This window comes from Crinia signifera, chromosome 2, assembly GCF_055691185.1.
Source record: "Crinia signifera chromosome 2, ASM5569118v1, whole genome shotgun sequence".
Lineage (NCBI taxonomy): Eukaryota > Metazoa > Chordata > Amphibia > Anura > Myobatrachidae > Crinia > Crinia signifera.
The window spans coordinates 21,869,596-21,896,614 of record NC_139218.1 but is presented as its reverse complement, the minus strand read 5'-3'; the positions used below and the strand labels follow the sequence as shown (position 1 = coordinate 21,896,614).

The 27,019-nt window shown below is 48.0% G+C and overlaps 2 long non-coding RNA genes across 3 annotated transcripts in view; one reads left to right on the top strand and one right to left on the bottom strand.

The window, feature by feature from the left end:
• The window catches only part of LOC146059476 (uncharacterized), a 32,587-nt gene extending 6,513 nt beyond the window's left edge, over positions 1–26,074 (top strand). The window contains exons 2-6 of one of the 2 annotated variants that reach the window (XR_014470251.1): positions 7,788–7,917; positions 13,807–13,875; positions 14,690–14,962; positions 16,329–16,410; positions 25,630–26,074. This is a non-coding gene — a long non-coding RNA (uncharacterized LOC146059476). The remainder of the gene's footprint in view (positions 1–7,787; positions 7,918–13,806; positions 13,876–14,689; positions 14,963–16,328; positions 16,411–25,629) is intronic. The other variant, XR_014470252.1, reaches the window with a different exon arrangement.
• The window catches only part of LOC146059473 (uncharacterized), a 24,547-nt gene continuing 2,337 nt past the window's right edge, over positions 4,810–27,019 (bottom strand). Inside the window, exons 2-4 of the long non-coding RNA XR_014470249.1 lie at positions 7,462–7,526; positions 6,261–6,360; positions 4,810–5,236 (exon numbers count right to left, since the gene is read on the bottom strand). This is a non-coding gene — a long non-coding RNA (uncharacterized LOC146059473). The remainder of the gene's footprint in view (positions 5,237–6,260; positions 6,361–7,461; positions 7,527–27,019) is intronic.

Below are 27,019 nucleotides of genomic sequence, written 5' to 3'. Positions count from 1 at the left end.
TTTGCACCGGTACTGTACTGTGGTGAAATGGGTAATAGCGACTCTACTGTATACGGGGATCTACCATTGTGTTGTCTGTAAAAGCAGCTCTACTGTAGCATAACATGTATATGGGGCTCTACTGTGTAGTGTAACATGTATTAACAGCTCTCCTGTGTGATGTAATGTGTGTAAGTTTCTCTACTATGAGGGTCCGTCTGTTTCTCTACTGTGCTCCGCCTATTTTTTTATTTGGTACAGCCCACATGAGGCCACTTCCAGAAATTTTCCAGGGCCACTTTTAGTCCCCAATCCGCCACTGATTGTCAGCATGGATATGTGTGTGTGTGCGTGTGTGTAGTTGTGAGTATTGGAGTCATGGATATGTGTGTGTGTGTGTATTGGAGGCATGGATGGTGTTTGTGTAGTTGTGAGTATTGCAGGTAAGGAGGTGTGTGTGTGGTTGTGAGTATGGTTGGCAAGGATGTGTGTGTGTGTAGTTGTGATGCTGGGATGGTTGGCTGGGTGTGTGTACTTGGATGTTTGTGTGTGGTTGTGAGTATTAGAGCTATGGATGTGTGTGTGTTTGTGTGGGTGTGTTTAGTTGTGAGTATTGGAGGGATGGATGGTTGTGTGTGTGTAGTTGTAAGTATTGGAGGCATGGATGTGTGTGTGTGTGTAGTTGTCATGATTGGAATGGAGTGGTGTGTTTGTTTAGTGTGAGTATTGGAAGTATGGATGTGTGTGTGTGTGTGTTTGAAAATGACGTTGGTGTGTTAGTGGGCAAACATAGTAAAGTGTACAGTGGCACACCGTGATGTTTGAAGGTACCTTAAAGTGAAAGCAAAAATTATAATAGATAAAATTAAGTGTGCTTAAGTCCTAAACCCTGCAGCTAGGGCCGTGAGAAGCATGGATGGGTGTGTGTGTATGTGTCGTTGTGAGTATAGGAGGCATGGATGGGTGTGTGTGTAGTTGTGAGTATAGGAGGCATAGATGGGTGTGTGTAGTTGTGAGTATTGTAGGCATGGATGTGTGTGTGTGTGTAGTTGTGAGTATTGAAAGCATGGATGTGAGTGTGTACTTGTGGGTATTGGAGGCATAGATGTGTGTGTGTGTGTGTGTGTGTGTGTGTGTGTGTGTGGTATGGCTGGGTGTGTGTATTACAGGCATTGTTTGTGTGTGTGTACTTGTGAGTATTTTAGGGATGGATGTGTTTGTGTATGTGCGCGCACATCTGTAGTTGTGAGTATTAGTGGCATGTGTGTGTGTGTGTAGTTGTGAGTATTTGAGGCATGGATGGTATTTGTGTAGTTGTGAGTATTGCAGGTAAGGAGGTGTGTGTGTAGTTGTGAGTATGGGAGGCAAGGATGTGTGTGTGGTTGTGAGTATTGGAGGCATGGATGGGTGTGTGTGTAGTTGTGAGTATAGGAGGCATGCATGGGTGTGTGTAGTTGTTAGCATTGGAGGAATGGATGTGTGTGTGTACTTGTGAGTATTGGAGGCATGGATGGATGGGTGTGTGTGTTTGTGTAGTTGTGAGTATTGAAAGCATGGATGTGTGTACTTGTAAGTATTGGAGGCATAGATGTGTGTGTGTGTGTGTGTGTGTGTGTGCAATGGGTGGTTGTGTGTGTATTACAGGCATGTATGTGTGCGTGTGTTGTGAGTATTGTCGGTATGGATATGTGTGTGTGCGTGTGTGTAGTTGTGAGTATTGGAGTCATGGATATGTGTGTGTGTGTGTGTGTGTGTATTTGTGCGTATTGGAGGCATGGATGGTGTTTGTGTAGTTGTGAGTATTGCAGGTAAGGAGGTGTGTGTGTGTGGTTGTGAGTATGGAAGGCAAGGATGTGTGTGTGTAGTTGTGAGTATAGGAGGCATGGATGGGTGTGTGTAGTTGTTGGAGGTATGGATGTGTGTGTGTTGTGTGTAATAAAACCTAAAATGTAGTGTGTTAAAGTTGTAAAGGCGTTAGCTTGTGATTTGAGATGGAAAGGCACACAATATATTGTGAGACTAAATGTTGAAGGGAGGAGAGGCGTTGGTGGTTTTGTGGTATGGGCTGTTGTGTGTCATAAGACATAGAGGGTGAGATTTACTAAAGGAAATTTGTAAAAAAATAGGTGTATTTGTATCCAGAAATACACTCATTTTTGACATTTACTATCCCGAAAATACGGCAATTCGTATTCATATTGATGTGCTATCCATACAAATACGTATTGGCGTATTTTCGGGATAGTAAATGTCAAAAATGAGTGTATTTTTGGATTCAAATACACCTTTTTTTTACAAATTTCCTTTAGTAATTTTCCCCCATAATGAGGTGTGGTAAAGTTGAATGAGGTGTGCTGAAGTCCAAAATGTAGCATGTACCGAGCTGAGATGGGAAGGTACACAAAATAGTGTGTTAGAAAAGGTGTTGGTAGTGTCGTGGTATGGGGTCGTTGTGAGTATTGGAGTCATGGATAGGTGTGTGTGTGTGTGTCTGTGTGTGTGTATTATTATTGTAGCCATGGCTGTGTGTGTGTGTGTGTGTTTTGTTGTGATTATGGGAAGCATGGATGGGTGTGTGTGTAGTTGAGAGCATTGGAGGCATGGATGGATGTGTGTGTGTGTAGTTGTGAGTATTGTAGGCATGGATGTGTGTGTGTAGTTGTGAGTATTGAAAGCATGGATGTGAGTGTGTACTTGTGGGTATTGGAGGCATAGATGTGTGTGTGTGTGTGTGTGTGTGTGTGTGTGGTATGGCTGGGTGTGTGTATTACAGGCATTGTTTGTGTGTACTTGTGAGTATTAGAGGCATGTGTGTGTGTGTGTAGTTGTGAGTATTTGAGGCATGGATGTTATTTGTGTAGTTGTGAGTATTGCAGGTAAGGAGGTGTGTGTGTAGTTGTGAGTATGGGAGTCAAGGATGTGTGTGTGGTTGTGAGTATTGGAGGCATGGATGGGTGTGTGTGTAGTTGTGAGTATAGGAGGCATGCATGGGTGTGTGTAGTTGTTAGCATTGGAGGAATGGTTGTGTGTGTGTGTGTACTTGTGAGTATTGGAGGCATGGATGGATGGGTGTGTGTGTTTGTGTAGTTGTGAGTATTGAAAGCATGGATGTGTGTACTTGTAAGTATTGGAGGCATAGATGTGTGTGTGTGTGCAATGTGTGGTTGTGTGTGTATTACAGGCATGGATGTGTGTGTGTGTGTATGTGTGTGTAGTTGCGAGTATTGTCGCATGGATATGTGTGTGTGTGTGCGTGTGTGTAGTTGTGAGTATTGGAGTTATGGATATGTGTGTGTGTGTGTGTGTGTGTATTTGTGAGTATTGGAGGCATGGATGGTGTTTGTGTAGCTGTGAGTATTGCAGGTAAGGAGGTGTGTGTGTGTGGTTGTGAGTATGGTAGGCAAGGATGTGTGTGTGTAGTTGTGAGTATAGGAGGCATGGATGGGTGTGTGTAGTTGTTGGAGGCATGGATGTGTGTGTGTTGTGTTGTGTGTAATAAAACCTAAAATGTAGTGTGTAAAAGTTGTAAAGGCGTTAGCTTGTGACTTGAGATGGAAAGGCACACAATATAGTGTGAGACTAAATGTTGAAGGGAGGAGAGGCGTTGGTGGTTTTGTGGTATGGGCTGTTGTGGGTTATAAGACATATAATGAGGTGTGCTAAAGTTGAATGAGGTGTGCTGAAGTCCAAAATGTAGCATGTACCGACCTGAGATGGGAAGGTACACAAAATAGTGTGTTAGAAGAGGTGTTGGTAGTGTAGTGGTATGGGGTCGTTGTGAGTATTGTGTGTGTGTATTATTATTGTAGCCATAGCTGTGTGTGTGTGTGTGTGTGTGTGTGTTGTTGTGATTATGGGAAGCATGGATGGGTGTGTGTGTAGTTGTGAGTATTGGTGGCATGGATGGGTGGGTGGGTGTGTGTGTGTAGTTGTGAGTATTGGATGCTGGAATGGGTGGGTGGGTGTGTGTACTTGGATGTTTGTGTGTGTGTGTGGGTAGTTGTGAGCATGGATTGGTGTGTGTGTGTGTTTGTGTGTGTATATGTGTGTTTCGTAGTGATTATTGGAGTGATGGATGGTTGTGTGTTTGTAGTTGTGAGTATTGGAGGCATGGATGTGTGTGTGTGTGGTTGTGATGATTGGAGGAATGGAGGGGTGTGTTTGTTTTGTGTATTGGAAGTATGGATGTGTGTCAGTGGGCAAACATACTAACCTGGTGCAATGTGTCCAGGGAGCGAGGCTGGGGGGGGGGGGGGGGGTGCGGTGTGTAGGCTCTGCTAGAGGGTGAAGGTGGGCACGGGAGTGGCAGCTGGGGCGGCAGGCAGCGTCTCCCAGTGTGTCATGTGTCCAGGGAGCGTGGTTGGGGGGGGGGGGGGGGGGCGCAGCGTGTAGGCTCTGCTACAGGGTGAAAGTGGGCACGGGAGTGGCAGCTGAGGCGGCAGGCAGAGTCTCCTGTGTGCGCTGAACGGGGCATACTAACCTGGTCTAATGTGTCCAGGGAGCGAGGCAGGGGGGGTTGCGGCGTGTAGGCTCTGCTGGACGGTGACGGTGGGCACGGGAGTGGCAGCTGGGGTTGGTAGGCAGCGTCTTCTGGGTGTTTGCTGCTGCTCCGTGCGGGTGTGGGGGGTTGTGCGCAGGACTGTGCGTACTTCAGCTGGTGCGAGGTCGGGGGGGGCGCGGTGTCTAGCCGTGGGGCGGGCTTGTTGTGTGGCTGGGCGGCGATGGGGAGTGGCGGGCGAGGAGGGGGCGGATAGCTGTGCAAGCTGGAGGCTGAGGGGGGGCGTGGCGTGTAGCCGTGGGGCGGGCTTGTTGTGTGGCTGGGCGGCGATGGGGAGTGGCGGGCGTGGAGGGGGCGGATAGCTGTGCAAGCTGGAGGCAGAGGGGGGGGCGCGGCGTGTAGCCGTGGGGCGGGCTTGTTGCGTGGCTGCGATGATGGGGAGTGTCGGGCGAGGAGGGGGTGGATAGCTGCTGTGGAGAGCGGAGGGTTGTGTAGAACGGAAGATGGCATGTTTTGCATTGTGGCTGACAGTGACTATGGGCCTGTCAATCACCCGTGGAAGCCCGCCCACCGTTTGCTAGACTAATTGTGAGTGACGGATCTGGCTAAATATATAAGAGATATATATATACTGTATTGTCTGCCTCATAACTACATACATACATACATACGTGTACAGTACTTACTTCTGGGGCCAGTAAGTCAGTCCTAACGAATGTAACCAGGACTCAGGAATGAAAGCCCACGTCAGATATAGGACTGGAAGACAACAAGAGAGAGGCATGAAGGACACAAGTAGCCCTGGACCAGTCATAGGACATAGGAGACTAGAGCCATGAATTGGGTCCACCAAGATATTAGTCCCTCTGGTATTTCCCACAATGGGGGAGATGTGTCAGCGGCTTTGACCATATAATGACCAGCAACAGAAACGCAGAACCAGCCTGGGTTACGTTTATTCCTATTACCATTGTAAAGCTATCGGTCCAAGATGCCAATCACAACCCTTTAAACAAAAATGTCATAGTTCGTTCAGCATCACATTCCACCCCACGTTCCTCTAACTCTCCTATCCACTTGGGCTGTGGGGTCAAGCGGTTCCTAGCCAGTGCCGCTGTGGCTGCAAAGAGCACGCTTCTCACCTACTGGGTCCCCTATGTTCAGACCTTGCTTTCCCAGACCAAGATGAGTCTCAAAAGCGGCTATGCAGCAGACTTCTAGGTATAATGTGGAGATAACCGATAACTCCTCAGCACACGGGCAAACTCCCTCCCGACCCAACTCTCCTGCTCACTCCCAGGAAGAGAGGGCTGGGGGGCGGCGGCGGCTGTGGAACACCGAGTATTATATGGGCATCCACATAAAACCGCTGAGCATTCCCCTGCGAACACAGGCGTGGGGATGCCAGCTCTAAGCGGATGGCTGACGTTACATGCCCACCACCAATTGGGTGGATAGTGGGCATCTGAAAGCAAGTATGGACTTCCAGAGCGATGGGGCGGGTGTTCAGCAAGGCGGCACTATCTTCGGTATCACTTTAATTGCTCTTCAGTAACTGCGCTTGGTTGGATAAAACCAATCGGAAGAGCAAAGTGTAAGAGTGTAATATAAGTTAAATCGATGACAGTTTGTATAGACGCCCCCCCCCCCCCCCCCCCCCCCCCCGTAATGTTTCCCTCTTGCGTCTGATTGCAGCGTGCAGAGATGACGCAGCCTGAATGACATTCCGGATCCCATAGCCCCGATTGGTCATTAGTATAGTTCTCATGTCACCAATACTCACTAAATCCACACTGAGACGCCACGTAGAGGACAAATCCATATATGGCTCTCTCTGGCAGCGGGGACGGGGAGTTCTCTACCATCCTGTGACCTCAGACAGCCTGGTATGGAACAGAAGAAGATTTGTCATGGCTCACGGCTGAGAACACAAGTAGCACATATTCTATAACCTATTGCAGTGGTTTCCAAATGCGGTCCTCGTGGCAATCTAATACCCTTTTGCCACTAGCACGGGGGTGTTTTTTTGCTAGTGGCAACGCAAAATCCCGGGTTGATTGACCCGGAACTCCAACCCTGGTAACTACCAGGGTTGGACCTGGGCCGCTTGTGTAAACAGGTCGACGCGACCTGGGTCCCATTCACTACACTGTAAAGGTGCCGCTGGGAGATGCTGTCATCACCCAGCACCGCCTCCTGATGACATCACACGCCCAGCTTTATGCCTGGTCGGATGGTTAATGTGAAAGTGCTTGCAAGCCTGGTACAAAATGCTGGGTGTGACCCGGCTTGCTAGTGTAAAAGGGGTATGACAGTCCAGGTTTTAAGAATATCCATGCTAGTGCAGAGATGGTATAATCACTAAGGCAGGGTTGCCGACCCTCCCGGAATTTGCGGGAGTCTCCCGAAAATCGGGTCCTTCCTCCCGGCCCCCGGAAGGGTGGGCAACCCTCCCGGAATCAGGGGGACCCCCACTGAGCCCCCCAATCGCGGCATGCAATCCGCGGGTCTCAGGGGAGGGGGCGGAGCTAAAACGGCACAATCGTGACATTTTAGCCCCGCCCCCTCCATGGCTAACTGTTATTTCGGTTATTTGTTGTAATGGGGGGCTTCTCCCGGAGAGGATATTTTGAAAGTCGGCAACCCTGCACTAAGGTATTAATAAAGCGGTGGCATCATATACCCGAATGACACCCGATGCAGGGTAAGGCTTGCTGGGAGGGGCGTGGCTTTGTGGGCTGGACCACCAAATTCAACACGCCAAGGGTCTTGGAGATGTGGTCTGCTCTGGCTGAAGTGGCGGCTTCTTCACATTGACAGGAGCCTGATGCTGCACATTCATCTCTGCACTAGATAAACAATGAGCTTGTAGGTGAGGTCTTTGGGGGGAGAGTTACCGAAGCTTGGAGAGAGATGAAGTGGCGATAGATAGGGACAAGAAGGACTTGTTTATGGGTAAAAAGAAGACAAAAATGTCCACTTACACAGACCTGAGTGAGCCCCGACCAGGGAATGTGCCGTCATACAGTAGCAGCAGATGGATCCTCTCCTAGGAATAAAGCACACATTTAGAACACGTGCCGTCCTAATACACATCAATATAGTTGTAATGCCCACAATGAATGTGTCAACATTTTTAGCATGTTGACTTTAGAATTTCTGTCTGTAATGAAAAACTGTAATGTAACACTGCTGCTAACCCCCTGGGGAAATGTCGACACTGCTGCGGTCATAAGTCAGTGTTGACATTTTGCAGGTGTCAACATTGATGGTGATATTTTTAACCATGTTAATATTTTTTTTTTTCCAGATCATCACCGTTGACCTGCTGTTGACATTGATAATGCCGACATCTTGACAGCATACCCTTACAGAAACATTTTCCATTTACATTTGGGAAAGAGTTTTACACAAACAGAACTCTGCAAAGAGCGAATCAGGTAAAATCTTATGTGGGGCACAAGGCGGAGAGTAGCAGCCAGACATGGAGTCTAGCCGCTACTCTCTAATCCTTGGAGAGAGATAAAGTGGAAGTTCCAGCCAATCAGTTCCTGTCATTTTTCACACACAGGTATGTTCTAACCTCCGCCGCCACTTACTGTCCCCCTCTGTCGCCTATGCCAATGATACTAAATGCATATGCTCTAACATATGCGATTAGTATAGCAACGGGTAGCTTTTGCGAAGCAGCCGGCGGAGGGTGAGCGGCTCCCCCTCCCTCCCTTACCTGGCTGCTGCTAGGTGGGCTCCGCCTCCTCCCCCCTGCACCTGAGGAGGATGTACAGTGCAGGGAGGAGGAGGTCACTGGTTACCCCCGACACAGGTAAGAGATGAAGGGGGGGGGGGGGGTGGTGTCGGCGCTGGATCGCGTTAAGAAGCCCATAGTCTACTCAACGCAGTGCAAAACCCAATAATGGGTTTTTTTACAGCATTTTTCATTTATACCCCGTTCTCACTGCTGCAAAAACCCGGGTTTTTGCCAGGGCAAGCAGTAATTTTGCGTGTCCTGTCTCAGTGTGAAATTGTCTTTGTGTAATTCCCAGGTGATATGCCCTGGGAATTAGACATGGGTTTTTTGCAGGGTTTTTCCTGGATAATACACGGGTGTACGACAGTGTGAACAGGCTAGACCCGGGTTTTTCACACATGATGCCAAAAAACAAGCTCATTGGGGGATGTAATCATGTGATATGTGACAGCCAGCCAATAAAAGCTGTTTTTTAAACAGTCAATCACAGCAATTTGTACAAATTTCCCAACACCCAATCAAATTCCACACACTTGTTGGAAGGCAGACCATGGAAAGCAGTGTGAAAGGGGCAGACAGGGGAAATTCCCAGGTCTGAGGTGCAGTATGAAGGGGGTCTGTTGAGCTGAGAAGCTCTGTGCCCCGCCAAATATCTGGCAAGAAAAACCCGGAATTTTGCAGGGGCGGCAATGAGATCGCGGCATTAGAGCATCCCGCCCACAGCCTCTCCCATTGCAGTCAGAAGCTGACTGGCTGGTAGATATGCACTTCGAAAATGCCCCTACATCGCTCCGTGTGTAGGGCCACAGCGATAGTGATGCACGGCCCGGCGCGCTGCTATCAGCGGGCAATTAAGATCCTGCCTGCTGGATAAATCTAGTCAGATCGCCGGTCAGGACCTCACCTGAGAACACCGGCCCTGACCGATCGCTCAGCACACAGTGCTGATACATCGCTGTGCACAGTCATCCCGTATGTAGGCCCCATTAGTATAAAGACCCAGCAGGCTGCACCTGACAGGTCACTACTCGACGGGGGGAATGAATTCGACTATGGGTGGGGCAAAAAGGGCGTGAGGAAAGATAACCCTCTTTACAATAAACAACGTGCCATTCCTCTCCTCACCTAGATCCTGCGCACTTAATAACTGAAGCGTGAGACATCAGGGCGCCATGTGGGGAAACAACATTCACACGCATGTAGGTCATTAAAACCTATGTGCCGGATATTTTCCATTACAGAGGATAATTCTTATCACATATAAAAGACTTATTAAGGCGAGAAATAGGGTGTTTTTTTGCTGAAGTCGCGCCTCTTCCCTGTCAGCGGAATGGTTTTTTTTCTGGGAACCGCAGCAGTAGAAATATTTAATTTAAAATGTGAAGTCTTTGTGGGAGGTAGAACTGGAGCCTCAGTGCGCAATTCCAATGCAAATGTGGACTACCGCCGCCACGCGGAACCATCGTCAACAAGTATCACACAGCGACCGCGGCGGGTTTTTCCTAGTAAATTGCAGTGATAAAAGACATCATGGCAGAAAATGTCATAATTGCCACACGTTAGTAAACAGAGCTAAGAATCGTTGTGCCCGATTCAGACTCATTTGCTGGGCTAGTCATTATCGAACGACCGCATAAGCGCATTTTCCTCAGCGCGCATGTGCAAGCCGCCTGCAGGAAGACAGCCTTCGCCATAAAACGCAGGCGTTCCCCAGCCACTGCTCGCTGACATTGCTGCCCAGCGAGCTGGTCTGAATTGGACCCTTTCTGTAAGTATCTTATTAAGAACTTATATCCTGGATACAGAATGCTGAGGACTACCACATGTACATGTACACACAGACATTCTAGGGTTAATTTCGTTGGGAGCCAATTAGCCTACCAGTATATTGTTGGATTGTGGGAGGAAACCGGAGTACCCGGAGGAAACCCACGCAAGCACGGGGAGAATATAAAAACTCTGCACAGTTAGGTCATGGTGAGGATCGAACCCATGACCTCAGCGCTGTGAGGCTCCCTCACCTCGACTTACAGAAGTGCACAAGGATTTGGACAGTTCACGATTATTTATTTATTAATTATATAGCGCAGAATATTCCATTGCGCTTTACAAAGGAGACGGCGATACAACAAACTGGGTATTTACAGACAGTCAAAGGTAGGAGGGCCCTGCTACAATCTAGTGATTATTCCCATGGGAGTCTGCCAGGCAGGTTACAATATACCGCTAGGCACTAAAATAGAAACCCACAGACACTTTATATAGTATTTGGTTTGCAGTTTGCCTTCCAGTCAAGTGTAACAATATAAACATATTCTTAGATTACCTCAGAGGCAGCGATGGCTGATAACAGCGAGTCTGAGGACAGAGGGAGGGATGTCAGGAAAAGTTCACTGCAGTTAATCAACAATTTAGCTGAGGCGCTAATAGGAGAAAATGGTCAATGTAAGGTCAGCGGTCACAGGGACAGTGGGACCGAGCAGGTGTGTGACAGTGCTGTTATGTAACTCAGTGCTGGATACAGGCTGATGTATCATGGGCTGGCTGGCCGATATATTGTGTGTTATGTAACTCAGTGCTGGATACAGGCTGATGTATCATGGGCTGCCTGGCCGATATATCGTGTGTTATGTACCTCAGTGATGGATACAGGATGATGTATCATGGGCTGGCTGGCCGATATATCGTGTGTTATGTACCTCAGTGCTGGATACAGGCTGATGTATCATGGGCTGGCTGGCCGATATATCGTGTGTTATGTACCTCAGTGCTGGATACAGGCTGATGTATCATGGGCTGGCTGGCCGATATATCGTGTGTGATGTACCTCAGTGCTGGATACAGGCTGATGTATCATGGGCTGGCTGGCCGATATATCGTGTGTTATGTACCTCAGTGCTGGATACAGGCTGATGTATCATGGGCTGGCTGGCCGATATATCGTGTGTTATGTACCTCAGTGCTGGATACAGGCTGATGTATCATGGGCTGGCTGGCCGATATATCGTGTGTGATGTACCTCAGTGCTGGATACAGGCTGATGTATCATGGGCTGGCTGGCCGATATATCGTCACAGCGTTGGCAAGTGTGTACAGCAATATGTCTGAACGGCGTCACAGCTGGGAGGGCACATTCAGCTGGCCTAGCTGTATGACAGGGACCGACATACCAAGCAGCTGTTCAGCAAGTGTGTATGGGGCCTACAGACGGGGCGATTTCAGACCATTTTGTAAGCGATCTGGCTAGACCTCTTAGCGAATGACCCTATATCGCTCCGTGTATAGGGGCCATAGTGATGCTTTGTCCTATGAGCTGCTATCGCCGGGCGATTAAGTTCCTGCATGAAGGATAAATCTAGTCCGATCGCCGGGTGTTATCACCAGAGAATACTGGCCCTGACAGATCACTCAGCGCAGCGCTAATGCTGGCCACACATCAGACCAACTTTCCTCCAACCATCCAACTAGTTGATTGGTTGGACTGAAAATCTGGTACTGTATGGGGGCAAATGCCAATAAGCAATCTGCTCACAAACTCAGGAGAATGGACATTCAGTGAAATTGTTTAAATCAAACAGGTCCAACTACAGGACATTGTCTGAGTGACAGTTGTTGACCAGTTTCCGATTTAGGAAACAAATGACTTCATTACAAATAATATTTGCTCCCATCCAGTACCAGTTTTTTACTCCAACCAACTAGTTGGATGGTTGGAGGAAAGTTGGTCTGATGTGTGGCCAGCATAACACATCAATGTGCAGCACTGTGCGCAGAGGGGTTGGGATCGTTTACTCGGCCATAACTAGATCGACAAGTATTGGGTCGACACCACTAGGTCGACATGGATCTAGGTCAACGTGACATTAGGTCGACATGGGCTAGGTCGACATGGGCTAGGTCGACATGGGGTTTTTCACTGTTTTTTTTACCCGAATGTCGAGACAGTCGATATGGACACAGTTTGAAGTGCACCGCATCCCCTCACAATTCGTCGGGCACACTATTTTTTCTCCCACTACGCCCTTGTGGATGGTAGGGCATGAAATACCTCCTGTCGGCACAAAAAACTGTGAAAAACCCAAATTCGACCTTTTGACTGTCGATCTAATGTAGGGTTGCCTACCCTCCCGGAATGGCCGGGAGGGTCCCGAAAATCGGGCCACCCTCCCGGATTCTGGGGGACCCCCGCTCCTCCCCACCCCTGATTGCGGCTTCCCCCACCCCGGCCACAGTGTTTAAATGACCTTTTCTGACGATCTCCGGAGAGGGGGCGGGGCCAAAGTGTCATCATCGCGTCATTTAGCCCCGCCCCTCCGTAAAGATCGTCAAATTGAGGCACCTTCCTTCATGGGGGTGGGGCTTAATGATGTCACGTTTAAGCCCCGCCCCCGAACTCCTGCTGAAAGTCTCCTCTCCGGGCTTCCCCCGGAGAGGAGCTTTCTAAAGTCGACAACCCTGAACTAATGTCATGTCGACCTAGACCCATGTCGACCCAATGCTTGTCGACCTAGTTACTGTAGAGCTAATGACCGTATCCTGTTGAGAGTAATCTACATTGCTCACCAGTGTCACCCTGTCTGTAGGCTGCCTCCCCCCCGAAGATTTCCATGCATGCTCCCACACAAACATGCCTAACCTTTTGAAGATGTGTTCTACGGTTTCCTTTTCTGTATCTGGCCATGATAGTACTTCTCGTAAGGCCGATCCTTTTAGCTGACCAATCAGGATCTCTATTTGTTGCTCCACTGTTAGAGGATAAATTTTAAATGTCGACCGCATCTTCTTCTGGAAATCCGTAAACGTGGTGGTTTCCTTCCTTGGGTACTCTCCCGAAAACGTCGGCAACCAAGGGGTGCCAAAGTAATATGGCATGGTAATCACACTCCCACCCGTTACACCACTTTGACCGGGTAAAGGGCCAGGTGAGGAGCTGACCACGACTGACTGCTCCGGTTGTGCCTGACTTCCTGATGGCTTTTCATTATCTATCACTTCGTCCGCCATTTTCTTGATCGTATCCTGTTCAATGACGCCAAATGTAAACCTTCAGGTAATTGCAGATTCTTTACCTCTCACCGTCGATAGGTTCGGACTCCCAGTAGGTAAGTAGGTTTGCTTGTTTTTCACAGGAGATTTCAGACGGTTTACAACTTTTCTTTATTCATTGAAAGAATTAGCTTCTTGTACAGTCACAAGCATAACATCACAATACAATCAATACATAAAAGAACAGGGTATGGCAGTGGGTAATTAATACAGTACACCAAAAGATTTTATTGCACTGGAACCTGCATTCGACTCCTACGGTCCTCCTTTCGCCAGGGTTCACGTTAACTCCCTACTATAGCATCTTACCGTATTCACTGCAATTAACAATTAGGGTTAGCACCACCTCTTAAGTGGCAACAAACAAGGTAAGTATAAACGAATATTTAAATTAACTCCAGTCGAACATTTCATGCACCATGCACATTGAATAAGTGTATGCAACTCGTTACTATCCTATTATTGCGCAATAATATACTGTACAATCACTGCTTAACTCTAACTTTCTAAACTAAGCGCTTTTATTCCCTTACAGAGTTCTACCCCGTGGCCACAGTCCAGCGAAAACCCAGACAAGTCCGGAATGTTTACAGTGTGTACAAATGTAAGTGTAGTATCGTTAATCAGCACTTCTTTCTAGTCTTTCTCCTTACGGCATCCAATAATTTACTCCTTTCCCACCTCCTCTGAGCTAGAGCAAATGTACCTTCTCTCTGCACCGAGTAACGGGCATTTGACTTTCCTTGCTAGCAAGGTGATGCGTTAGAAACGGTAAAGTAGCCTGTTAGGGTAACTAACTGCGTTGCGCTGTATGCTGGCTGAGAATAGTTCTTACTTACTAGGCATTTGGACTTATTACTGTACTGATAACTGTCCTTCCTGCAGTATCACTCGTTCTTGTACTCCTGGGTTGGTCTAGTTATATTCTCCTCTTTCCGGGCGTCCCCAGGCCCCTTCGTAAGCCGGGTTTAGCCCTCCTTCACTAGTAGGTCTACGCAGGAATAACACTGCACTTAACAGGCCAATAGCCAAACTAGAAAATGTCACTCTTCACAATGTATCAGCGGAATCTGTATTTTGGGTAGGCTGGCTTTTTGTCACCGCAGTGGGCGTCCCCTGACTTACGCCGGGTTTAGCCCTGGTGACAAGCGACTATGGTATATGACTGCACTATACCTAGCGTTTGGAGTAATTATATCTACTTTCTCAGTCTAATTCGGGGTCACTGGCAGTTCACCGTTTGCACAGGCTGTTAACTGGTCGCATAGCTACAATGTTGCACAGTCTGAGCAATATGCTGGGTAGCGTGTATTCAGAGGCTGTTTAGGGTCCCTAGCTCTCTATCTCCCCGTTTTATGTGATCTGTGGCAATTCCGTGCAGCCTGTACTATGTGTCGCTTTCCCTTCTCTAATGACAGGGAGCTCTGGGCGGGACTCACCGTACTTGAACACCGGCCTCCTCCAGCCTCCGGCCTGTCAGGTCACTCCACGTCACCTCGGCTCAGCCCTCCAACTTAGATGCTGCCCAACGCTGCTGCTGCCTCCGGCCCAGCCCTCGGCTTCGGGTCCCGCCTCCTCAGTGACGCCGCGTCTTCCCCAGAGTTTCTCCACACTGCGCTACACCGCTGACCGCGGGTGAGGGAAGAAGATGGCAGCTCTCGGCAACATATATCAGCGGCTCCTTGGGGCGGGTAAGTGTCGCTTTATATTCTGTCAGCACCGCTATCCGCCTCCGATCCAGCTGCGTAGCTCTGCTCCAACCGGACGCCTCCGGAGAACTGCGCCACAGCCGTTAACGGCTCTCAACTTCCCTCTCTCTTCACGCGCTCCCCTCCAGCCACGAGCACCACAACTTTATTCACCTGCGCTGGCTCGAGGATCAGACAATTCTTCCCCCCAACCAGCGTCGTAGGTTCGCCCTGTAACTATTCCTTCTGGCAGGTTCAATCCATTTTCCCCCGTGAGAGGGGAGCTTGCTGTACAAATGAAATAGCTGTTGTGCCTCCTATGAACGTCTGGGTGACACAGTAAAGTCCCCGCTGCCCTCTGTGAGGGTAATCAGTAATTTCCTATGGAAGTCCTAATTGCCTTCTGTGAAGGCACTGTGTAACATATATACACGTTCCACTGTCCTTATTCCCCCTATGCCAGTCTCTATATGCTGTATAACCTTCACTGTCCCCTATGGGGATTAGTTAACCAATAAACATTGAGTAGCCTCTATGAGGCACAAACAACATGACATCACATGTCAGCCAATATGGGTGTTACAGGGGGCGGGGCCAAAGTGTCATCATCGCGTCATTTAGCCCCGCCCCTCCGTAAAGATTGTCAAATTGAGGCACCTTCCTTCATGGGGGTGGGGCTTAATGATGTCACGTTTAAGCCCCGCCCCCGAACTCCTGCTGAAAGTCTCCTCTCCGGGCTTCCCCCGGAGAGGAGCTTTCTAAAGTCGACAACCCTGAACTAATGTCATGTCGACCTAGACCCATGTCGACCCAATGCTTGTCGACCTAGTTACTGTAGAGCTAATGACCGTATCCTGTTGAGAGTAATCTACATTGCTCACCAGTGTCACCCTGTCTGTAGGCTGCCTCCCCCCCGAAGATTTCCATGCATGCTCCCACACAAACACGCCGTTCACCTAATCGACCGCACACCACAACCCCCCCCCCCCCCCGCTGCTCCCCCATCGATCGTCTGAAAGCCCGAACACCCAAACCCCCGGGAACCCGAGTGCACGAACGTGCCGATCACCCGAATCCATGAGCGACCGAACTCGCTTGATTAGCCGAGTGTGTGAATATGCAGGAACACATCCAAACACCTGATTCCCGGAGGGCATGAACGCGGCCAAATGCACCCAAACAATTAAATTTCTGAGTGCCTGAACTCGCCCGAGTGTGCGAACGTGCCAGAACGCCCGAAACGCAAACACATCCGAGTCTGATGAATATTAGGCGGCCCATATGGGGCCCTAATAAGAAAAGGGATCTTTTTTTTTTTAAACCATAATTTCCTGTTAATATTTAAAAATAAAATATGTGCGATCCACAGGATTCTAAAGGCATTTTCATCACTACACCAAGCGGATGGATACTGCGGTCTTTTATACCTCATCTGATTGGACGCCTGTGAGGTATTTATAGCCTGACTCGTGCTCTGGTATAATAGATGTACCTGCCTTATCCATAGCAGCTGAACTCTGTCCAACCTCTGTCACGTTCACCTGAAGGAATGTGCTGTGTGAGGGAGCGAGGCCTGATGCACCACTGTCCCTTGCGGCTGCTGATAGCAGGTCTGCAGGCCATGGTGAGAACATGAATGTTTGTTTCTGTCCCCTGAGTGGACATCAGTATCTCACCACCTCCTGTAGTTTAGATAGGGCTGCGGTGACCTACCCCTGAACCGGTCAGCCCCATTGGCCTAGATGTCATGTGCATGCACCCCCGGGCCGGATAACTGACCTGTAACTGTAGATCAGGCATGTCCAACGTTGGCCCTCCAGATGTTGTGAAACTACATATCCCAGCATGCTTTGCCACAGTTTTTCTATTAGAGAATGCTAAAACATGCTGGGATGTGTAGTTTCAAAACATCTGGAGGGCCGCTGCGCTCGCCATGCTTCAGGCACACGAAGTAATAAAAGTATGAACGAAGTCTGTCCAAGCCAAAAACACATGAAAAACATGTGTCAACCATGCCCATTAAAACTTAAGCTTGTGTCGACCTTCTGTCATTGTCGACCATTTTTAGGTGTCGACCTAGGGACTGGATACCAGCCAGGAGTCGCATGCGCAGAGTGACGCCCTGTAGTGCACCCAGGGGGGGGGGGGTTTCCGAGTACCCAGAACCACCCCCTGATGAAGCAAATAAAATGTTTTGCTGCTCGAGCTTTGCGGACATAGCTCCACCCACTTTCCGTATTAGGCTCCACCCACTCACAGCATTTTTCCGCGAATCGCGGGGCTGTATAATGATGGGAGAGTTGAGGCACAGGAAGGAGCACCTTTTAAGACCGACTAGCGTAGAATTAATTTTTGAACTGTAAAATATATGGGTGTATGGTTTATTTCTATTTAATGAAACAAATGCACCGTCACCAGGTGCAAGTAAAGCACCGAAATGTTTAAGTCTGTATAGTCACAAAATAAATAAATATATATATTTTTTTAATTATTTATTCCATCTGGAAACCCCCTTTACAAATCACGTGTTTGCCCCTGATGCCGGCAGCCGCACTGCATGCTGGGTGGAATCAATATCAGATCCCTCACCCTGCGCTTCTATGGGGGGGAACGCTAGCGGGTGCCGGACGGCTCCCTGACAGGCGGGATTCCGACAGTCAGTACTGCGACGTCGGAATCCCGACTGCTCCTTCGTGGGGGTCCATGACCCCTCGTTTTTTCCTCGTGAAGCCGGACTTCAGGGGAAGATGCATCAAACTTTCTTAAGGGACAAGTGGAAGCGTTGCCTTTAGCAACCCATCAAATTCTAGCTACCATTTTGTAGTAGGCACTAAATAAAAGTTCACTATAATTTGGCTGGTTGCTATTGGAAACATCTCCACTCGTACTCCTAATAGGTTAATTGGTTTATGACACACACAAAAAAAACACCCCACAAATGACCTGTGTTTGCGTACACAAGTGGGAAGGAATATTAATGGGACCCACATCCATATAGATTGTAAACTCCACTGTGTAAAGCGCTGCGGATTAGGTGTGCGCTATATAATGAACTTAATAAAGAACAATATAAAAGGTGAGGCAGCCATTTTGTCAAGGTCATCACCTTGTGACTTGCTGAAGCTCGGGAGGCCTTATTATCTCACAGAGGTCACAGGCGTTTGAACTGCTAACCTCTCGTCACTGACAGACAACTGGGAGACATATTTTCCCAAGCTCAGGGGTCAATCAAGTGGAGGGAGCATGGCTGCAGGACAAATGATGTGGATTCCCAATATTTCACAGTGACACTAGCTGAGGGGAAGGGATTATTATCTCACTGCTGCCTGACCTGCAGACATCACTCATCCAGCTGCACCCGCAGATAACATCACTCAGGGTCACCTAATGGCCCTATATAAGCCCCTCACCCTTCTCACTTTTACCTCAGACAAGGACAGACGGCAGCACAATGCTACAATAGGAACTGACTGGAGATTTTACCTCAGATTGCCATATTGCCAGCGATGGGAGTGTGCACCGGCGATATATCGCCGTGTGCGGGCTCCCGTTTTCTCCCCCATAGTGATAGCTGGTCGCAGGAACATGCTCCTGCGACCAGCTGATTTCCACTGCCGGGCTACCCCGGCAGTTTCTTTTTCATCAGTGACCATCTCTGGTCGCTGATGCAAACGGGACACTGAGCGATATATCGCTCATCGCAAGCGATATATCGTTTATCGTGAGCGATATATCCCCCCATGTGTACAGGGCTTACCATCCACTACGGTAGGGTGGGAGAATATAATAGTGTGCTGAGTGCAGCGAGTACACTTAGACAGTGTCCAGTGTCAGTGACCATCAAATGATGTGGGTGTTTATGTACATCATCCATTCGCAGCAAGTGCAAACGTATGCGCCTTGCGAATGGTGGGCAGGCGTACCACCATTCACAAGGCGGGATCTGGTTCACTCGCATCCGAGCGGATCAACCAGAAGAAGATCTCTTAGAAAATGCCCCTACATCGCTCCGTGTGCAGGGGCCGTAGCGCTAGTTACGCGCGGCCCAGCGCGTTGCTATTTCCCGGCAATTAATATCCGGCATGCAGGATAAATCTAGCAAGATCGCCGGTCATGGCCAGTGTTCTCACAAGAGAACACTGACTCTGACAGATTTTGAGTGATCTACATTGCGCCAGATCCGTGTCGCCCCGTGTGTAGGCCCCTTTAGTCGCACACAGATGTACAAAGCTCACACAACCCACTGACCAGTGTATGAGAGCAATGCGGGATGCACCGGAAGGTCGACTGAGGTGTGTAGTTCGTGAACAGCTGTAGAGACGCTTATTGCCACCTCTGCACTAGAGCATGGAGGGAAAATAGAATAGTGTGCCCGAAGCTTTGTGAGCGGTGCGAGAGTCTACCGTACGCTTAGAAGTCTATATCTAGACAGGTAAAAATAAAAAAAATGCAAGTCGACCTTCTACATTATCTACCTTCCGCCGGTCAAACTAAGGACCATGTCAACCATCCTGTGTCGACCTTTCTTGGGTCGACCGAATGACACATACCCAGCAATGACTTCACGGAAGGTAAAGGGGAGTGCCAGAAAAACACAGATGAGCCTGCGATCTCGTCTCACTTCCTGCGGCCTAAGGATACTCAGAAGCCCGATCATCAACTGATCAGCAAGAGACGATGAGTGTTTGTTCTTGGACTAGCAAACTTGCCGGTGGGCCCCTCAATACAAATCTAGGCATCTGTGACAATTGCGTAATCTCGCGTAGTATCTATAAGGGCTGTGGATTCAGAGGAAATTTTGCGTACCTGGAGTCGGAGTCGGCAAACAGTGCACCGACTCCGACAATTATAATGAATGACTTCTCTAGTGTAAAGGTGGCCATACACATGCAGATTTATCTTCAGATCTGGCTGGTTGGAAAAAAAACATGGTTATGGATGAGAGCAAATGACAGTGGACCATTTTGGAACAAAAGAAGGTCTCGATGGCGCTGAACTCGTATGTCCCTCGAAATATGTGTTTCTCGTGATGTAGGGAAAGTAAGTATATGAAAAAACGTATTAGAATTTCTAAAGAAATAAATATAAAAAAGAAGGTGTTAGCAGGAAAAACACTTAGTGGGGGGATTCGTACCCAAACTCACTGGTTAAAGGTGTTATACAAGTGTATAAAGGTATCTTTTTAGAGGGTCCACCCGTGCAAATAGAAATGGATGGAATACCAAGGTAGTTGAACAGTATCCTAATGGCGTACCGTACTCACTGTATGTACAGGAGCTTGACGCCTATAAAGGTTTCTTTTGCTGACACAAAATACGAAATATCCAAATATCAAGATAGGTGCCTACCATACTCACTGTGCATGTAGGTAGGATACACATATAGCGGTTTCTTTAAATGTGGCCTGGTCTCTCAGATTCTCATCAACCCCATCCCAGGGGTGTACAGTATATACAAAGAGGAGGAGGACGGTGTCAATAAAAGGGTTTATTACTGGTACAACTGAAATGTGGCCAATTGGTCAATAGCCACAAACAGATAGTCCAATAAGCACAATAAAAACAAAGATAAAAGCACTCACTTCTCTGCCAACATGTTTCGGCGGTCACAGCCGCCTTTTTCAAGGTAGAGAGTGAGTGACCTGGCAGTGATTAAATAGCACATGGAGAAAACACTTCCGGGTTAATCTGATTAAATGAAAAAATCTCAAAAGGATATAATAAAGTGCATAAATATACTCTATTAATGCCGCTCTAGTGGCGAACAAGATAAGGGAGCTTACTTGAGAAGGCCTAGTAGTTAACAGGCGTTCATTCCAAAGTTTATCCGCAGTGGAACGCATAATCGCGTGTATCTTCCGCGATGTGGAACGCAAGACCAGAAGTGTTGTATTAGACACGTCTCTCCTAGCCGGGTCATTTGATTAATGCACCGCATCGGGCTTCCGGGCTGTGGAACGCACAGCCGGAAGACAGATAACGCTCAGAGGACATAGATAGTGGACCCATAATGTTTATATATAGCGCACCGCCAAAATGACAATAATTTAGCATTGTGCAGCGGGATGACCATAAATACATAAATATAAATCAAGCAGTCCTAAAAACTTTTAGATAATTATACCGCATTAAAAAAAGGGAGGGTCTTCATTCTATTGTGTGTTTTCTCCATTTACATAATAAATACAATTGCATTTCCAGATATAAAAAAAATACAAAAAAATTTACAAAAATAACAATATTCCAGTTTAATATGTTTAAAATTATTTAAAATATTTACAGAAACCACTTCAATTCAAAATCGTGGTTCAAGCCATCAGGAGATAGTGGACAGATTAAAAATCCATCGCGTCTGTTTTAACCATCTCCAACCCCCAAAAGCCTGTAATAGACTTGGTGGAGCTATTGTGTACTTCTAAAAAATGTTGCGAGAAAGGATGTTCTTTAAAACCTCTTTTAATATTTCTAACGTGCTCGGCAAGGCAAACTTTAAGGCTCCTTTTAGTCTTATATAATTTCTCACATGAACATCTGATGGCGTAGACAACGTAATTTGAATTGCACGTAATGAATTGTTTAGGCTTAACCCCTTCACGACATTGCCTTTTAAGGTAATTTTTTTTTTTTTTTCCTCCTTGCGTTCAAATAAGCGTAACTTTTTTAATTTTCCGGCTATATAGACACATGAGGGCTTTTTTTTTGTGGGACAAGTTGTACTTTGTAATGGTACCATTTACTGTACCGTATAATATTCTGGGGAATCAGGAAATAATTCAATGTGGGGTAAAAAAAAAAAAAAAACGCCATTGCACAATTTTGCGCTGGTTACGTTTTTTTTGGAGTTCATAGTTCGTTTAAAATGATGGGTTATCTTTATTCTATGGGTCGTTACGATTCTGGCGATACCAAACTTATATAGTTTTCGTTATGTTTTACCACTAAAAAAAAAAATCGCAACTTTTACGGTTTTTCTAATTTGCGTTGCGTCGCCATGTTCTGCGGCTTATAACTTTTTTATTTTTCCACCTACGGACCTGGGTGAGGGCTCATTTTTTGCGGGCTGAAGTGTACTTTTTAATTAATACCATTATGGGATATGGGCGACTTTCTGATCTCTTTTAGTTATTTTTTTTTGGGTACGCGATGCGACCAAAAAACGTAGTTTTGGCGTTGGGGATTATTTTCCGTTTACGCCTTTAACCGTGCGGGATAACTAATGTTATATTTTAATAGATCGGACTTTTAGGAACGCGGCGATACCAAATATGTTTATTTTTTTTATTTTTTATTTATTTTTATTTGGGAAATGGGGAAAGGGGGGTGATTTGAACTTTTAATATTTTTTTATTTTTTTTTTATTTTTAAACTTTATTTTTTTTTTTTTTTTTACTTTTACTACAAGGCCCCCTAGTGTACTTGACCACTAGGGGGCGCGATCGCCTGTACTAGGTTCAGCCATAGAGCTCTATGGCTGAACGTAGTGATTTTATGCACTTCCTATTACATCCTGCCTGAGGCAGGATGTAATAGGTATGCATACACGGCCAGCACAGGGGTCTACATTAGACCCCTGGCTACCATGGCAACCGATCGGCACCCTCCGATCTCGCTGCGGGGGGCCCCGATCGGCGCCGGAGGGGGGCGCCCCCCCTCCGATCAGCTATTTAAGCACTGCGGGCGCTTTGCCCGCGGTGCTTAAAGGGTTAAACGGCCACGATCGGCGAACTCGCCGCTCGTGGCCGTGAGAGCAGGGACCTGGCTGTAATATACAGCCATTACCTGCTCTCTTTCAAGCCAGCTCACTCCGTGAGCTGGCTTGATTCCCCCGCAACGGACATATGACGTATATATACGTCATATGTCGTGAAGGGGTTAATAATAGAGTGATTTAATTCAATCGCTGTAAACTTTCTGGTGGTTGATGGACATGATTTGCACATGGCACAGTCGCCACAGCGGTGAAATCCATTGTTACATGTAGAAATGGTATTCTGTTCAATAAAAGCACTTTTGACCAGTTTATCCCTGAGACTTGCAGCTCGTCTATAAACAAATTTTGGTTTATTGGGCAAAATATCGACTAGGACTGGATCCTCTAGAAGAAGTTTCCAGTTCCGTTTAAAAACCTGCTCAATGGACCTATGGTAGGCATTATACTGTGTACTGAAGGCTATGTTATAATCCTGGGTTTGGGGGTATCACTAATCATACTTGCCGACTTTGGCATACTCCTTTCCGGGAGAAGCCCGGAGAGGAGTGAAAGGGGGCGGGTAGAGGCTTCGTTTTGGGGTCGGGGCACGGGTGATGTCATCAAGCCCCGCCCCCATGATGGGCTGAAGCCTCAATTTGCGGGTCCGTGGGTGGGGGGAGGGGCTAAAAATGACGCAAATTGCGTCATTTAGCCCCGCCCCCTCCCGCGGACCCGCGAAAGTCATAGTTTTTAGACCGCGGGGAGAGGGGGAGCCGGGGCTGTAGGGAAATGCAGGAGACTTGCCCCCCTTCCCGGGGGACCGGGAGGGGGACCCGATTTGCGGGACCCTCCCGGCCATTCCGGGAGGGTAGGCAAGTATGTCACTAATGGGTTTATCTTTAAGCAGCTCCTCTCTTGAGAGGGACCTAGTCTCATCCAGGGCTACTTCCAGTAGTGTGCCATCATAGTGTTCATTCTAGCACCCGCTATATTTGAAAACCCATGCAGTTCCTCTTCCCTGCCTGGGGTGTCGCTGTCTGCTTTAGAGGTTCTAGCACAGTGTGGTCTGTATATCAGCACTGATATGCAAACCAGACCTGTGCTAGAAACACTAGAGCAGACAGTGACACCCCAGGCAGGGAAGAGGAACTGCATGGGTTTTCAAATATGGCGGGTGCTAGAATGAACACTACCATCATAACCTTTATTTAAAAATGTATTTTTCATTTTTTCGGCACTGGCTTCAAAATTGTTGGAACTTGAACAGTTGCGTTTCAGGCACACAAACTGTCCTTTAGGGACATTAGATACCCATCTCTTCAGGTGGTTGCTGGATGGACAAATATATGAATTACAATCTGAGGGTTTGTAGTAAATTGTGGTCAAGTTTGTTGTTCTCCACAAAGATTCTTAAATCTAAAAAGTTTACCTCAAGTTTGCTGATGTTAAATGTCAGCTGGATGTTGAAACAATTGTTATTTAGATACTCACAAAATTTGTTAAGTTCTGTTTCCTGTCCCCTCCATACAAACAATACATCGTCAATATAACGCCACCATTGGACCAGATTTGCACCCCAGCCATGGCCCGGCCACACCATCAGGTTTTCCCATCCAGCAATGAAAATATTCGCATAGCTGGGGGCAAATCTGGTCCCCATGGCTGTACCGACCTCTTGGATGTAGAAACACCCGTTAAAGTTGAAATAGTTATTGAGTAGGATGAACTCGATCCCTTGTATCAATAGGTTTTGCAAATCAGGAGTAATGGTAGTTTTGAGCAAGGCTTGTTTGACAGCATGTATGCCGTCTCCATGTCTTATAATGGTATACAAGGACGTGACGTCTGCTGTAATCAGAAAACAGTCATCGTCCCAAATAACATCTTTTATCCTATTTAAAACATCCTTAGTATCTTTAAAGGTGAGACCTATTTTTGAGCACAATTGGCTGCAGGTGGTGGTCAATAAAATAAGATAAATTTGCAGTGATACTATTCGTGCCAGCGACGATAGGACGTCCTGGGGGATTTATTAAATTTTTATGAATTTTAGGCAAGAGATAGAGTACAGGTACAGAGTACTCCTCTCTTACCAAAAATCCAGCCGTATCACTACTCAGAGTGCCTGATGCAACATAACCATCAGTGGACCATTTGATTGGAAATGCTGGAAAACTGACAAACGGTCACTCATCCATAACCATGTTTTTGTTCCAACCAGCCAGATCTGAAGATAAATCTTACTAGTGTATGGGCACCTTAAGAATAAAGACCAATGCATGCAGTGCCTCACGTAACCACAAAACGAACACGTTAAGTGACCGTGAAAAAGCATGCTTTTCATGTGCTTCACTATATGGCACAATTCAGAGCACCAATACTTATAAATGTATTCTCCCTTGTAGTTTACAACTTATTTCCAAAGTTCAATAAGGTTTTTAATACCTCGTTGGTAGAAATCACCTGGTGTAGACTTGAAAAATTCATTCAACCAAGCTCTCCCACCATACGCACAACATCTTTTTACGCGGATGGTTGTTCGTTTACCTTGGCTAAGCCATTCCTTACGCTGGTTCATATTGATGTACAGGCACCATTTTTCGTTGCCAGTAACAATTCGGTAAAGAAATTGTTCCTTGTGTCCATGAATTGAACGGTGACGAGCAAGCAAACCAGCGGAGATTGTGGCTCGTTGATTTTTGTTGTCGTCACAAAGCATGCGGAACTCATGCTCCACGCTTCTGAACCTTTCCTATTGTTTTTGTTCCCAAAACAACCAAATAAAGTGGTTTTTATCTTTGAACTGGTAAAGTTCCTGTTGTTTATGCCTACTGCTACTATCCAGCCATTTAATGAATTAATAAAACTTTGTTTTCATTGTGTTTTTCCTTTGCTTAAACTGTTCAATACACTAGACTGTTGGCTTCCCAGCCTCTAGTTTCTGTAGTAATAATATGTATGTTGCCTTTCTTTCCTTCAAGGAATGTATCAAATACATTCGCATATTAATACAGAGGAGTCGGAGTCGAGGAGTCGGCGTCAGAAGTACGAGGAGTCGGAACATTTATCTACTGACTCCACAGCCCTGGTATCTATACACATGTTACCACTGTGGCGGCACTACAGAACAGTATGGAACTCTCAGGTAACTGCATCTGCCCTTTTTCAGACATCCCTCTTGGTTTTGGCTTATTGTGTATTCAATAAATAAGGACTTAAGTAACATCTGTTATATGTTCCATAAGATTGGGTGAAAGTTTTAGGACATGCAGGCATAGGTACAGGAGCATTCCCCATGAGCGCGTAGGGACAGGAGCATGCATTCCCCATGAGCGAGTAGGGACAGGAGCATTCCCCATGAGCGCGTAGGGGCAGGAGCATTCCCCATGAGCGCGTAGGGACAGGAGCATTCCCCATGAGCACGTAGGGACAGGAGCATTCCCCATGAGCTCGTCGGGGCAGGAGCATTCCCCATGAGCGCGTCGGGGCAGGAGCATTCCCCATGAGCGCGTCGGGGCAGGAGCATTCCCCATGAGCGCGTCGGGGCAGGAGCATTCCCCATGAGCGCGTCGGGGCAGGAGCATTCCCCATGAGCGCGTCGGGGCAGGAGCATTCCCCATGAGCGCGTTGGGGCAGGAGCATTCCCCATGAGCGCGTCGGGGCAGGAGCATTCCCCATGAGCGCGTCAGGTCAGGAGCGCGCCGGGGCAGGAGCATTCCCCATGAGCGCATCTGGGCAGGAAAATTCCCCATGAGCGCCTCGGGGCAGGAACGTTCCCCATGAGCGCCTCGGGGCAGGAGCGTTCCCCATGAGCGCCTCGGGGCAGGAGCGTTCCCCATGAGCGCCTCGGGGCAGGAGCGTTCCCCATGAGCGCCTCGGGGCAGGAGCGTTCCCCATGAGCGCCTCGGGGCAGGAGCGTTCCCCATGAGCGCCTCGGGGCAGGAGCGTTCCCCATGAGCGCCTCGGGGCAGGAGCATTCCCCATGAGCGCCTCGGGGCAGGAGCGTTCCCCATGAGCGCCTCGGGGCAGGAGCGTTCCCCATGAGCGCCTCGGGGCAGGAGCGTTCCCCATGAGCGCCTCGGGGCAGGAGCGTTCCCCATGAGCGCCTCGGGGCAGGAGCGTGCCCCATGAGCGCCTCGGGGCAGGAGCGTTCCCCATGAGCGCCTCGGGGCAGGAGCATTCCCCATGAGCGCGTCAGGGCAGGAGCATTCCCCATGAGCGCGTCGGGGCAGGAGCGTTCCCCATGAGCGCGTCAGGGCAGGAGCATTCCCCATGAGCGCGTCGGGGCAGGAGCGTTCCCCATGAGCGCCTCAGGGCAGGAGCGTGCCCCATGAGCGCCTCGGGGCAGGAGCGTTCCCCATGAGCGCCTCG